Genomic DNA, 10516 nt, shown 5'->3' with positions numbered 1-10516 from the left:
CTCCACATGCCTGAAATAAATAATCGATATCACTACTACTACTACTACTACTACTACTACTACTACTACTACTACTACCACCACCACCATCACCACAAACAACGTACGTGGAGCATACAGTCTCTCTCTCTCTCTCTCTCTCTCTCTCTCTCTCTCTCTCTCTCTCTCTCTCTCTCTCTCTCTCTCTCCTCCCCTCGCCGTGATGTAATGGGTCTGCCTCTGTGTCTTCATCCATCGGCAATGTCAATTACCTCGCGCCACTCCTGCTCCCTCGGGCCAGACACACGTCCCCTGTGATCGTGGAGGACGTGATTTGTAGAGGCGGAGGTGGCGCGGGCGGTGAAGGTGGTGGTGGTGGTCGCGGTGGTGGAAGTAGTGGTGATGATGGTAGTAGCAGTGGTGGTGGTGGGGATAGTAATAGTTGTTGTTGTTTTTGTAGTAGTAGCAGTAGTTGTAGTAGTAGTGGTAGTAGTAGTTCTCTTCCGTTCCCCTCCACTGTGGAATATCTTTGCAATCTTTTACTATTTTCTTGGTCACTACTTCATGGACTGCGGTAATTGCGTGCCTGTCTTCCTCCAGGCGTCTCTCTCTTTCTCTCTCTCTTCTCTCTCTCTGGAAACGCTGTCTATTTTATGTACATCCTCCCACCTCACGAGCTTAGCACTGCATACGTTCCTCACTTCTCACCACATCTACTGCCTCCTATCTGTACCTTTCATGTTATTCAAGAGAGGATTATCAGAAGTAAAATTAGAGGAAATCTTTGGGGAAACTGAAAGGGAAGGTGATTGTGACATCTTTCCTTTAAGTTTTCGTCCCAGATTTGTCTCCACTCTGTTCGTGATCGTAACTCCTGCAACACCAGCAGCAGAAATAGTAGAGGTTGTACTGTTGTAGTCTAGTAGCGGTAGTGTGCTGGTGGTGGTTTGTGGTGGTGGTGGTGGTGGTGGTGGTGGTGGCAGTAGTAGTAGTAGTAGTAGTAGTAGAGGTAATAGTGCTAGAAATTGTTATTATTTTGCTCTTGTTGGGCTTGTTGTTGTTATTGTTGTTGTTGTTGTTGTTATTATTGTTGCTGTTGTTGTTGTTGTTGTTGTTGTTGTGTTTCTTGTTGTCCTTTCTTCTTCTTCTTCTTCTTCTTCTTCTTCTTCATCATCATCATCATCATCATCATCATCATCATCCTCATTTTCTTCTTCTTCTTCCGCCTCCTCGTCCTCTTTCTTATGTTACTACTACTGCTATAAGGAATACAAACAACACTGGTACCATCTGACCAATAACGAAGGTGGAAGCAGCATAAAGCCAAACAAAGATACAGTAATAGTGACAACCGTATAGAGCTACTGGTGACGGGGGGATGGACGACGAGGAGAGGTGGTAGGGGTGATGGAAGCGGTGGTGGTGGTGGTGGAGTGTGTGGCAGAACAAGCCGACAATCCCATCAAAGGCAAACGTACCACTCCACCTGCGCCTCCTCTCGACCCGTGGCTGACGGATTACTCCCCTGCCCCGTGATCCTTGGCCAAAGGTCGCACTCCACGGGATGTCAGAGGTCACGAGCCGTTAAGGGATGGGTGAGAGGCGGAGGAACGGGTCAACTTATTACATATTATAGCCATTATAGTCAAGATCAACGAGTGCTGTTGTATTCCCAGTTAACGCCATCTGGAAGCGTGTCTGTCTGAGCTGTTACTGGGTGTTATTCTTTTAAATTGGATGCCTGTTGAAGTTTGGCTGGGAATACGACTTGTTAAAGGCATTACGTGTAGTCGAGGTCAAAGAACGCTGTTGTATTCCCAGTTAACACCATCTAGAAGTTGTTATTGGGTATTATTCCTCTTCCAGACTAGGTGTCTGTTGAAATTTTGGCTGAGAAGACGAGAAGAGACAAGAATATGAAACGAGGACAAGAAAACGGAGAGAACAAAAAAAAAAAAATAAATAAATAAATAAATAAAAATAAATTAGGACAAGAAAGTAAAACGAAAACGATATTACAAGGTCAAGAAAACTAGATAAAAATAGGTGAAGACAGAAGGAAGAACAAGAAGAATACGAGGACAAGAAAAGGGAACAAAGACAAGATGAGGAGTAAGTGAGAACAAGTGAGAACAGTAAGGACAACAAGGTGTGGAAAGAAATCATAAAAGTAGTAGTAGTAGTAGTAGTAGTAGTAGTAGTAGTAGTAGTAGTAGTAGTAGTAGTAGTAGTAGTAGTAGTAGTAGAGGAGAGAGAGAGAGAGAGAGAGAGAGAGAGAGAGAGAGAGAGAGAGAGAGAGAGAGAGAGAGAGAGAGAGAGAGAGAGAGAGAGAGAATAAATGAAAGTACGGATAGAGGATAGGAATGGAGATTTAAGGGGCTTTGTGAAGATTTACTTGGATGGGAAGACAAAAAGAGAGAGAGAGAGAGAGAGAGAGAGAGAGAGAGAGAGAGAGAGAGAGAGAGAGAGAGAGAGAGAGGTAGACCGACAGCACGAGAGACACAGAAGGTGCGTCGAGAAATAACCTACAGGGAGCCAGAGAGGCGGAGCAGCGGGAAGGAAATTGATTGGTTTAACGAGCGAACACCAAAGTTATCACAAAGAAGCGAGACAAGAAACGTCGAAATGAAAAGGGATGAAGTGCGAATCAATTCAGTAGACTAAGGAACAGACGAACCAAAACAAAAGGTGGAGGGAAAAACAGATGATTAAATGTAGGAAAAGAGAGAGGGAGAGACAGAGAAAGACAGGGAGGAAGGAGGCTGGTGAAAGGAAAGAGGGAGGGAGGAAGGAGGCTGTTGGGGTGTAAACAGGAGGATTACGTTGAAGTGGGTGACGGGACACGGAAACAGGCTGGGAGTATGTCGAGGATGGCGCGGCAGGGGAGGGTAAAGAGGCGGGCGGCAGGTAAGCTCCGGGCACGTGGGAGGAGGAGGAGGGCGGGTTAAGGACGCGTGACATGACGTGAGTGGCGCACCGGCGAGGGGACGAGAAGAGGCCCGGGACAGGGAGCATGAGATGAGCGTGCTGAGTTATGGAACAAAGCAACATACGTGATATTCTGTACACAAAGCTGATCACACGAAGATCAGCCATCCCATCTGTACACGAATCAGATTAGGTCAAGTTACTTTGAGCTATGTTAGGTTATATCAGGTAACTTAGCTTAATCTAACCTAACTTCACCCACGTCAATTATAGCTAAGGTGTGTATGCGTATTAATCTGTACAAGTCACGAGAAATGTTGTCCCTGAACTATTTACGAGTCACGTCCTGAGATATGAACAAAGTAACGCATGCGACACTAAACATGATAAGAAATCCAGTCCTTGAACTAGATACGATAATACCGTGAAAAATAAGCGCTGATGTGGAGCGTGACTAATTAATGAAGTGAAGGGCAGTGCAATGAATACAGAGACGATGTTAGCAAGAATAGAAAGTCTGAGATGAGTCAGGAATGTAGAAACAACAGGATGGGTAAGATAACAATGGGATCAACAAGGCGAGGCTTTTGTATGGACGCAGGCAAAAAAAGAAATGTAATTCATGCTATAAGTACAGCTGACCATTGTGTAATGAGGCAATTTTCCTCGCGTGTGAGTCAGATGATGACGGAGGCGAGGGACGACGGCGAGCTCCGGATGCTGGGTCCAGGGCCGCGCAGCCACTCTGATCGCCGCCACCAATCCAGACTCCAGACCATCACACGGGAATGAGAAAGACATGATGGTAATGACAAATATAACAATAAAACCCTGCAGTATTGATAGAGGTAATATAAAGTCCAGCGTGTTTAGTTGGAGATCTGAGCGGTGTTGTGCGGCAGAGAGCAATGCCCTCTTCCTCTTCCTCTCCTGGGAGGAAAGATGGAGGGGAGGCGGAAGGAAGTCGCGCGAGGTGGCAGTGTTGCGTGTCCCCGGGCGGCCTGACAGCTGTGTTGACCTGCCGTGCTGACCCTGTTGCCTTCAGCTGTCTTTCCTGCACCAACACGTCTGCTCTTGTCCCCCGCCCTGAGCCAAGTGGAGCCATATGGATGCACTGCCACGACACCCTGATTGCAGGATCCAAATTATTCATATTTATACAGCACAAATCGTGTTTGTGGGCCTTGCATATCTGGTGAATGCAAGAAGAGTCAAACATGGTGTTGGTGTTTCATATTTAGTTATACAGAAGGGATCAGTGGCTGTGTGGTCGTGGGAGATACAGTGGCGTGCATGCTGTACTTCACTCACAGGATTTGGCAGCAAGTGTATCTGAGTTGAAAATGTATCTTGTATTACATAACAAATGTATTCAATGTTTCTCTCAGATTAGTATTCGCTGCAAGGCAAGAATGAAACCTGTTGTGTTGCAAAAAGAAAAAATGCCACTAATCCATCATTTGTCATCATTTACCTGTAATGTTATGTAGTGCGGTAGTCAGGAGGATTCCTGTGGTGCCCGCGTAGTGGTGATGTCTCGCTGCCTGCTGTGATGTCAACGTGTCGGTCGCAGTCTGTGTTATGCGATAATAGAACATAAATTGCAACCATATTTATATTCTGTTTGGTTTCGCCAGTATAAATATGAGGCAGCCCAGCTGAGACCAACGCCAAATTTCATTATTCATCAACTACTATTTTATGTTCTCTATTCCTCCAATGCCGCGCGCCGCGAACCGTCACTGGCGAGAATACAGAGTTAAGCCATCTTTGGTGTAAAATATAAAAATATGCTCGCCAAACATGTTCAGAGTTTTACGGGGACTGATCTGAAGAATTTAAATATTCCGCGCTGGGGCTAAAAGGGCAGCCAACCTCATGCCCGGGGAGAAGTGGTGTACAAAATAACGAATGAATATGCAACGCCTCACACACACACACACACACACACACAAGCTAACTGCAGGCTTATTCCGTTAGAAATTCCAACAACAGTTCAGTGAGAAAGAAAAGTCCTGTGTCGTAATTGTTGTGCACTTTTAGTCATCGGGTGGGTTTGGAACACTAGACGATTGGGGGCTTGAGGCTCAGTGCTGATGATCTCCATGGATAGGACTGAGTGGGGGCATCGAGGTCCAAGTTCAGGGAAGCAGGTAAGAATACGAAGACAGGCGATGTCGGCAAGGCTTTTCCATGCATCACAATGACGGTGAGGGAGGTTAGGAATGTGCTGAGTTAGGAAAGGATGTTACAGAGTCAATATTAAGTTACGAGTGTATGTAAGATGAGCCTCATAATCCCCGGTGTCTCCATGTTCCTCCGATTCGTTGGTTCCCTTCTAAGGTCCTCTGGTAAGAACCTACTGATTTATTGTTGTACTTAAGCACTTACGATTATTAATATGAGAACCTCTACTTTCTAACTATCAACAATTTAATGGCTGTAGACCGATGGTTACATGAATCACTGGAGTAGCAATATGGCGTGTTTATAACTGAGTTTCTTTACTAGTCAAATTACTCATCATATGTTTTTTTGAGCACAGGCTTAGAGTATATTAATGACGCATGTTTTGTAATGTATCGTACGTAAATAGACAAGGACGTAAGGGATAAGTACTCATATGTTCAAAGTCCGACTCATGATAGCGAAGCAGCGAACTGCCACACTGTCCAACCGCTTGTCATGAATCCTCGCCTTCCGAACCAGTCTTACCTTGTGACTGTTAAGCTGTTTGACATTGTAAACATTATATTGCATTGTGCCTTTAATTAAGAGAACATAATTAGATAGTTCGCATACAGATAAATTACACAAAATAATTACTTGTTCAACACACACACGCGCACACACACTACCATCGCCATGTGGGCTTATGGCACCTTAAGTCAATCAATTATGCGATTCTGGGCGTGATTCTGAGCCTTTGTGGTTACTTGCACTATCAATTCAATATGTAATTGTCAAAGTGAAGAGAGGAGGTGATTGGAACATTTAGCCTGAATTTTGCGTCATTCAACTGTCATCCTCACTCGTGACCCTCACTTGGCTCACCTCCCCCTCCCCCGACACCAAGGCTGCTTACCGAAAACAAGGGACAAGTGTGGCGGCTGATCCCTTGACCTGGAGTGAGGTCGCGGAGGGATCAGGTCAGTGGCATAACGGAAGGGAAGGTGGAGGGACAATGGGTGACACTGGGAGGGAGGGAGAGATTAGGTCGAGGAGTAACGGAATGTATTTACTATAGGCATAGTGCGCACACTCACGCACGCACGCACGCACACAGCTGTGACATGTGAGTGTGTATGTGTGTGTGTGTGTGTGAGTGTGTGTCTGTCAGCTTGTATGAATGTGTGTGTGTGTGTGTGTGTGTGTGTATGATGTGCCTGTTAGTCTATACGTCCATCACTCAAATTTTGACTCACTCACACACTCATTCATTCATTCATTCATTCATTCATGGACTGCACTAAGCAAGCACCACTACACTGGCGTCCGTGTGTGTGTTGCTCGGGCTGCACCTTACATTCACAATACCTTTCCAAGAGACAGGTTTATTTTCCGCAGATTTGAAAGAAGTGTGATCCTTAATTTCGCTCTTTTGTCCCTCACACAGCTCAGTTCTGCCTCGTGTGCGGCCTTGCGTCCCCGCCTACCATTCTGCGAGGCCCCGTGTTTCCCCTGTCGCTGGTGGCTGTCAGGTTCTCCCCGGGGCAGCTGTTATTGACGAATGGTGACAGCGCGCGTACCCTCCCACCCGCCTCGGGGCTCCGACAGCACGGCAAATCAGACTTCGTGGATGCAAACAACAACAACAACAATGACAACGACGAGTAGGGCAATGACGACTAAACAAAAGGTAAATATTGCTTATAGATTTTAGGTTTAGGAGTTTGTACTTTTTTTTGCAAAGGATCTTTTAATTTTCCTTTAATGTTTCAGTTGTAAATGCAAGAAATAAAATGAAAAATGATGAATGAATGAAACTTGTAGGCACGTACGCGCGTATGTGTGTGTGTGTGTGTGTGTGTGTGTGTGTGAAGCCGAGAAGGAGTAGTGAATTCTGGCCCACTCTTACTCAGTTATAATATCATGAATAAATTAAGGGGTGCCGGGTGTGTGTAGGGTGAGGGTGAGTGTGTGGGGAGGGAAGGGAAGGGCAGGGCAGGGCAGGGCGGGGAAGTGGAGAGGACAGGAGGGAGAGATGCAAGGAGAGAAAGAGAGAGGAAGAGGAGGAGGAGGAGGCCTAAGGGAGGGAGGGTATACGGTGCTGGTGACGACGGCCAATCTTTTCCGGGGAAACAAACAATGGCAGAGTTTTCCCACGCGCGGGAGCAGAGTGTGGCGGCACGTGCTGGGCGGGGCGGTCGATGGGCAGCCATTCATCAGCACCAACGTGGGTCTGCGTCGGACACTCACCCCTCTCTCACCCCACATGTCCCCTCGCGCACACCGATATTGCCCTTTTTTCCTCGCTAAACAGTGTCGGATTTCGCAGCGCCCGTGATGAACCCAAGTTGTAAAGCTTCACTCACTCCATCACGGACTCGCTCACTGACTCGCTCCTCGCATTCAATCTGTCCTGTGTCTCAGTTGACTCGCACGATTCTCTCTCTCTCTCTCTCTCTCTCTCTCTCTCTCTCTGCTATCAATAACGATAACTACTACTACTACTACTACTACTACTACTACTCTCTCTCTCTCTCTCTCTCTCTCTCTCTCTCTCTCATTGCTATCAATAACGATAACTACTACTACTACTACTCTCTCTCTCTCTCTCTCTCTCTCTCTCTCATTGCTATCAATAACGATAGCTACTACTACTACTACTACTACTCTCTCTCTCTCTCTCTCTCTCTCTCTGATGGTGGGTGTTATGGATGGCCGGGTGTAGGTAGAGAACAGCCACACCATCCCTTCAGTACAGCCTCCCACTCAAACACACACACACACACACACACACACACACACACACACACACAAGCGAGGGAGAAGACAACAACAGTAACCCAAGTAAGAGTATTTTCCACGGTCGAATTAACAATGTCTAATAGCGTGGTTACCCTCTGTCACCAATCCCGGGGTGGGCGCGCACTAAGGGCCACGTTCTTTGGGCTTGGAAGGGCTTGGTGGACCTTTGCGCCCGCCACCAGGTGCAGACAGCAGCTGGTGGGGGGATGAGGACGGGCTGCCAGTGTTCGCAAGACCCACTACTACTACTACTGCTACTGCTACTACTACTACTACTACTACTACTATTGCCGTGTTGTTTACTAGTGAACTTGGCCCCGTTACCCACACTACTGATACTTCGCTCCTTTTCTTCGTTTTCTGGTTTCTTTCTCTTTTTTTCTTTCTTTCTCTCGCCCTTCCTAGGTCTGTCTGCCTCTTTGTTTCTGTTTTTTGGTTGAAGTTCACCTACGTGTGTTTTGTGTTTTAGGCAGGGTCTCTCTCTCTCTCTCTCTCTCTCTCTCTCTCTCTCTCTCTCTCTCTCTCTCTCTCTCTCTCTCTCTCTCTCTCTCTCTCTCTCTCCAGTTTACATTGTACACTTGTGTATGGTGTTTCTGAATGCGCTGCAAGTAAAACTATTATTGTCTTACACATATGCATGACACACACACACACACACACACACACACACACATTTATCCCTCATACATTTTGCCAATCCAGCAGTTTCATTTTAATTTGAATCCCACTTCTTCCTACTTCACCTCGTCCTCGCGTCTGTGCACCATTCATTCATTCCCTTGTCCCTTTTTTTGCGTTGCCCGGCTGCCTTCCGCCTCTATCTAACTCTAATGCCTCGAGATATTCAAGTCAGTCGCTCTTTCGCTCACTCACTGCTCGTTCGCCTACACACAAAACGCCACCTCGTCGGCCTCACCAATAAAGCCTCTGGTCACCATTTTTACAGATGTGGCCTTTTGTTCTTGCTCCCTCGGCTTGCCTGCACGCCGCCCCTTGCCTTCCCTTCCCTTCTCTTCCCTTCTCTTTCTCCCATTCCGTCCCCTCTCCCTCTCCTCGCATCTGCCCAGACCTCGCCTATACCTGCCTTCCTATCCTCTCCTATCCCAGCCGCCAGTCTCAAGCTCTTGCCGTCCTCCAGTCCCGCCGTGTGTGTGTCCCGCGACCTTGGTTTTCATTACCCTCGGAACTGACGTGTGTCTCCTTGATTGCTTCCGGCGGCGCGTGTCCAGACGATTTCATGATGATTAAATTTGTATTACAGTTATTATTTGTATTGGTATTATTATTATTATTATTATTATTATTGTTGTTGTTGTTATTATTATTGTTATCTCATTTCCTTCCTCGCACTCTACATTTCACCGTAACGTGTGTGTGTGTGTGTGTGTGTGTGTGAGTGAGAGTGAGTGAAGGATGGAAAATAGAATTATCTCCCGCTGCAAAAATGCTCCTTCCCCACAGACCACAATCCCCAGCGACCCGCCTCCTCGCGCCGCAGCCCCAAAGAATCCAGCCTTTTTTCCCTCGCATGGCTATTAGTCGCCTCGTTCCTCTGTGGCCCCAGTTGGACGCGATCCTCTTTGTTTTTCGCTTTTTTATATTTACTTATACATTTTTGATAATGTGTGAGGCTTTGTCCTCGCTCGGTCGCTGCGGTGGACGGCGGAGAGAGGGGGAACGGGGACAGAGAGCGGGACAGATGGAGAGGGAGGGAAAGAGAGTGAGAGAGAGAAAGGTTAGTTGGTCAGCGTCGTAGGTGGCTGTCTGTGCTCGATTAAATTGTCATGGCAGGTGTGTGTGTGTGTGTGTGTGTGTGTGTGTGTGTGTGTGTGTGTGGTGTTACTTGACTATATATTGAAGAAGTTAGAGTTAGTGGTGAAGGAAGTGTGGTGATGAGAGTGAGAGAGTGAGGGAAGCGTGTGTTGAAGGGGTTACAGCGCTAGTGATGCAGTGGTGAAGGGGAATGTGCAGTGTGGTGCCCAGAGAGTGAAGGGAGTGTGCGGTGCTGGTGAAGTGATCGGGACTTGGTATGAAGTGTCTGGCGTCCAGCGGTGTAAAGGATGGCAGGGATGATTTGCAGTGGATTGAGGAATGAGGAAGATGCGTTTTGGCGTTTGGAGGAGAAAAACAATGAGTGAGCAATGGCCGGAGGTATCTGGAGACGTTTGATGTTCGTGTTTTGCACGGAGGAATGAAATCTTTATTTTCTACATGTGAGAATGAAATTAACAGATGTACTACTTGTATATGCATCCCAGGAAGATTGGAAGTAGTGATTTCAAAGAGCCATACGAGACAGAAATCGGTGGATGGGTTGACAGTGACTGGAGTGACGGATTGTGATTGACGCGTGTGTGATGCTGGGGAATGGAGAGGGTGTGTGGGGTGGTGGGTGACAGACGCAGCGGGTGGGGCGGGAGTGGGGTGGACTCCATGAGGGGACAAACAACGGTTATGGATCGATATATATTTCAGCAGTGGCTAGGGGGAGGGAAGGCTTAGCTGGGGGAACAGGGGAATGAAAGGGGACAAGAGGAAAGGAGGAGGAAAGGGGAAGGGGACAGACTGCCTGGGTGACAACTGCGCTCCCTTCACTACCCTGCGTTACCCCTCGCTCACCCTTCCCCCCTTCCACTTG

The 10516-nt window shown here is 47.2% G+C and overlaps 1 long non-coding RNA gene across 2 annotated transcripts in view; it reads left to right on the top strand.

Moving 5' to 3' along the window:
• Positions 1–4912: 4912 nt before the first annotated feature.
• LOC135108396 (uncharacterized) overlaps positions 4913–10516 on the top strand; it is a 45186-nt gene continuing 39582 nt past the window's right edge. For both annotated transcript variants that reach the window (XR_010272245.1, XR_010272247.1), the window contains exons 1-2: positions 4913–5060; positions 6524–6766. This is a non-coding gene — a long non-coding RNA (uncharacterized LOC135108396). The remainder of the gene's footprint in view (positions 5061–6523; positions 6767–10516) is intronic.

This window comes from Scylla paramamosain, chromosome 2, assembly GCF_035594125.1.
Source record: "Scylla paramamosain isolate STU-SP2022 chromosome 2, ASM3559412v1, whole genome shotgun sequence".
Taxonomy (NCBI): Eukaryota; Metazoa; Arthropoda; class Malacostraca; order Decapoda; family Portunidae; genus Scylla; species Scylla paramamosain.
Note: the sequence above shows the minus strand (reverse complement) of the source record. Positions and strands in the feature narration are given on the sequence as shown.